The 5,062-nt window shown below is 38.5% G+C and overlaps 1 protein-coding gene across 2 annotated transcripts in view; it reads right to left on the minus strand.

The window, feature by feature from the left end:
• The window catches only part of Cdk14 (cyclin dependent kinase 14), a 617,491-nt gene that overhangs the window by 563,895 nt on the left and 48,534 nt on the right, over positions 1–5,062 (minus strand). The gene's annotated exons all lie outside the window — the stretch shown is intronic.

Below are 5,062 nucleotides of genomic sequence, written 5' to 3' on the forward strand. Positions count from 1 at the left end.
GTTTAGGGCTAGCTTACTAGGCAGCAATAGATATCTAACATATCCTTACAGGGATTCTCTTTGATTATATGCTTTCATTCTTGAATCAAATGGCCAAGATTCATTAAACATAAATTGCTCCTGGTCCTTCAATTGGGCATGAAAAGATCTTACAGCTCCATTATGGTGGTTTTTAAAGAGTCCAGCTGCCCCCATCCCATCTATTCAACTGCTCTTTTAAAATACCTTGAATTTTCTGTCAACTAAAGCCATCCAGAAAATTAGATGCCTATAGGATATTAAGCCCATCAATACTGGAAGCATTCAAACAGATATCAAAGATTCAGTCACAGAGGTTACAAAAATATTTCTTACACAACCAGAAGGTGGGTAATGTCCTCTAAGGCTCCTAATAACATGAAGGTTGTAAGACACAAGTCTCTGGGTGTCCCCCAAAGCTGTGCAGTAATTCTCTTCAGCTATAACTACAGCTACTACACTATATTGCTAAATTCATATTGAAAATAACCTGGAGTTCACAATAAAAGAAAGAAGCTGACCACATAGTAAAGCCTTGCAAAGCACTTGCCTACCATGACATAGACCCTGGGTTCAATCCATAGTACAAAAGAAATGAATGAATGAATGAATGAATGAATGAAAGAAAGAAAGAAAGAAGAGAATTAAAATGGCTTATAAGCAGACAAAAATGTTTGGCCTCATTAATGTTCACCCTCACTAGTGGTTAAAGTAATTTAAATTTAAAACAATTAGTAAAGCATTAATTTTCATGTACCTGGCTGGAAAAATATGTACACTTCAGAAAACACAAGACAGGCAAAGGTGGAAAAACAGACACTGTGGGTAGAAGCATGGATCAGGCAATCAGGCAATTTGGGCAACATATATAGTCATGTGCTGCATAACAACATTTCACATCATGCAGTCTAATACACCCAACTGCTGTCCCCTAAGATTATAGTACCTGGCGACGTCACAGCCATCTTAGTTTCTATACGTACACAATAGTGTTCACACAGCAATGAACTTGCCTAATGATACACTGCATTTCTTAGAATGTTTCCCTGTCCTTAAGTGAACACAGTCTGTGTAACTCAGTATTTACAGGTGTGAAAAAAATTGTCCACTGACCTGTTTGTAAGGACAGAACTTATAAAAAACGTAAGTATTCTCCAAGGAAAAATGAAAAAACAAATTATGCACAGCCAAACAATGAACAGCATACACTCTATAAATAGAACAAGTTGGTTCTATATATTCGGTAACATAAAACACCTTTCAAAATATACTATTAGGAAAAAAAAAAAAAGAGAAGCCACACTAGTGTAAAAAAGGAAGAAAAGGACCTGTAAGTAAACACAACATCTGAAGTGGTTTTTTTAAATGTTTTTCACTGTTTGCTCGAGGGAGGGAATTGGGATTATGAGGACAACTTTATTGTATGCTCTTTTGTACTATATGAACATATTATATTTTCAATTTTCTAAAAGAGAAGGAAAAAACCTTAATGAGGAAAACAGAAGAGGAAAAAATAAAAGCTTAAGTTACAGTTACCATTCAACTAATTTATGAGGCAGTCCATCAAAGTAGCCATGGTCTGGCTTTGGGCTTAAAATACTCACATGCACATTCAACCATTAAAAATCACCTCTAGGACAGAAAGAGTCTCTTCACATGTCAGTGTCCTTCACTAATGAGGGAACCAGAGCTTTTTCTTGCCATCTTAATGTAAAGCAACAACCCAGCAACTGGTAGCATCCCTAAGGTGAACATCCTCCTTCCCTGTCTTTGGGAATCATAAAATATGATGGAACTACCTTTCTTTGGGTATTCAGGCAAAGAATGGCAAGGTCAAAGAAACAGAAAGAAGCCAGCCTTCTTTTTCACTAACTGGTGGGAGATATCCGAGCACACAACTGCTATCAAAGAGCTGGCTGCTCCTCACTCAGACTCCATCCAGAAATTTCAGATGGAATTTCTTCTACACTGACCGAAGCCTTTATGAGACTGAGAGCACTTCCCAAATGACTAAGGTGTTTTAAGGAAGTCTATTAAGTGGCTATTAATTATTGTCAGTGTGTGTGACACAAAACGAAATTAAAGTAAGATGACATAGTATCAAAAAAGATAAGTATGTCATCTCTTTTGGCCAATGTGTTACAGACGAGACCTTTGGGGCTTGAAAGGGTCTTGCACTCAGTATCAGAAGGTGAAGCATTTTCTTGTTCATCTATAAATAAATTATAGCTGACTAAAAACATTCTTCTTAAGTATTATCAAGTATGTGTTAGGACCTACTTTACACTTGATCTTAGCCAAAAGGCTGAGAAGCATGGACCTACTTTAAAAGGAAGGAAAATACCTGGAGTTTTCCTGCTAAATTATTTAAGCAATTCTAGCATGAAACTAGACAGAAAACTCTCCAAACAACTTTACCAACCCCAGATGCTCAAATTCTCTTTCAATTCCAATCTATAAAATTCTAGATTTTTGAAACTGTCTTTGAGTTTCAGAAAAGGGAAGGAGAATTAATGGATGAATCAATAATCTCTTAGATATGTTAAAGCTGTTTAAAGGACAATCATTCTTTTTTATAAGACTTAGAAATAAGATTTACTTGTAGGCTGAACCATTATAAACAAGTGTAGGCCTAAAGTCATCTTGCCTAATCAAAACACCAAAGCCTGAAACAAATGAGGACTTATCAAGGAAATGTCAAATATCCAAAGACAAAATATATAGAAAACCTTTCAATCATAATAATATGGAGGGACATTTATACATCTTGAAAACAATATATATAATCCTAATCTACACATCTCTATACAATGTGAATGCCACGAGTTTCAGACCCTCATTCTTTTTGCTATAGACCGAATTTTGCCTACAACCCCCAAATTCAGATGTCAAAGCCATAACTCCCAATGAGACTGTATTTGTAGACAGTGCCTTTACAGAAGTACTTACTATTAAAACAAACTCATAAAGACATGTCCCAGATGGACTAGAAATAGTGTTTCTACAACAAGAGACAGCAGAGAACTATTTCTCTCATGTGAAGACATAGCAAGAAGGCAAACATCTGTCTTAGCAACTTTTTCATCTCATTTCCTTCCTCTCACTCCATAATATCTATTGCTGGAATGTGAACAGCTTTGTCCATTTGCTTCTGCCACAAACCCAAAGATCCACTGAGAGTAAAGAGAAGTCTTAGCACTATCCTGAGAAGATGGGCAGGCAACACAGAACTGTCCTCCAGGTTCCAGGCTCAGCCCTCAGGATGCTATCAGACTACGATAGCACAAAGGGGTCAGACATAGGAAAACACAGGGCATGAGATATCTGAGCACCATGTAAATCTTAGTGGGAAAACCACTTTCAAAAACAAGGTTTTGCTATTGCCAGATGAGTTAAATCGTTAATACTGTGAAATTTTTAATTTTCCATATAGTTTTCATGAAAACAAGTTATCATAAGTAAATATAACCAGAACATAAAAGTCAGATGTAAAATAATCAAAATAGTCAAAGAACACACTAGGGCCGGGATTTAGCTCAGTAGTTCCACTGCCTGCCTCAAAAACACAAGGTCCCAAGTTTGATGCCCCGTAACAAAAACAAAAACAAAAAAAAATACATAAACAAAAGAACACACTAAAAATGTATTAAAAGAGACAAAAATTAGCACTATTTTTTGTATCTCCAAATGCAAAAAACATACACATATTAAAAGAAATAATCATTCCCAAAATGGCAGAGCAGTGAGTGCCAGCAAGAAAGTGTTTAGAGTCCGGAAAACAATAGCTTGGAGAGGAATCAAAGTGAATAGAGGGTACATAGGGACCAAGAGGTAACTGACAGAGGAGAAGAAAATATGGCTGAGTTATACAGAAGAAACAGATCACAAGGCAGAGGGGAGACAATTCAGTGCCACCATCAGAGAAGCAAAGTGATACTAAGGGCTTTTCTGCTCACAGAGAAGAGGAGAATTGCAGCAGGACCAGGAGAGTCTTGTGCACTTGAAGCCAGCAAGGAAAATGCGGGATGCGCTTTCTGAGAAGCCTTCCATGGTGAGGAGTTGGGGAGTGATCTCAGCACAAGCACCCAAAGCCACAGTGGTGGAGCAGGAGCTGGCGGGGATGCCTTTTTAGGGAAAGGCTGGGTGGCCAAACCTGGGTGCCTGAGCAGCCCCTAGGGTACTTCACACTGCCAAGCTCACGGAGCGAATGGGGAAAAACAGTCATGGGAGATGGCCAGCAGTCAGAGGGCAAACTGGGGGAGATACTGAGAGGCAAGGACTGGTGAACCCTGACCAGGATCCTGGGATCAGAGGCCAGGTTCAAGCTGAGCTACACAGGATGGGAAGCTCACACTGGCACCTGTCCCTACCATGAGGAAATCTCTCTACACAGCACCATTCTGGGCCAGATGTGGCCAAAAAACAGTGTGATCAGAGATGCGGCCTGGCCTGAGCTCTGCTCCTTGACCCTAGGCTGAGGAAAAGAACCACATGTCCAAATGATAGAAAACTTACTTTTATTATTCTTTACATGACTGAATTTTTTTTCATTTTTATTTTACTTTTTTAAATTTTTTATTTTTTACTTTTTGATGTCTTACTCTTTCTGTGCATTTTTCTCCATACTTTTATGCCATTCTTTTACCCTTTTTTCCTTTATGAGCATGTCTGCATATGTGTGCTTCCTTCCCTCTCGTCTTTTTTTTTCAATACTAAGGGAACTTTCCCTTGTCCTGTTATATCCCTCCTACTTTTATCCATATCTCTTTGCCTGACTTCTTTCTCCTGTATTTTACTCATTCTCAATTTTTATTTTTCTCTCCTCTCCCTTTTTATTTGACATCCTTTAATTTTTTCTCTAATAATTGTATCAATCATAGAATCTTTTCCCATTCCCATTTCTCATTATTACTTTTGTACCCAGTTCGAGGAAGAGCCTGCCTGGTTGCCATACCACCATCCCCAGCACCAAGGGGCAGAGCACCCTTCCAGTGCCACAAGGTGAGCCAACCAGGCACCAGCAGCACACACCCCTACCTACACC

The sequence above is a fragment of the Heterocephalus glaber genome, unplaced genomic scaffold (genome assembly GCF_053883595.1).
Source record: "Heterocephalus glaber isolate CG9 unplaced genomic scaffold, H.glaber_assembly_v1.0 deba00000546, whole genome shotgun sequence".
Classification (NCBI taxonomy): domain Eukaryota; kingdom Metazoa; phylum Chordata; class Mammalia; order Rodentia; family Bathyergidae; genus Heterocephalus; species Heterocephalus glaber.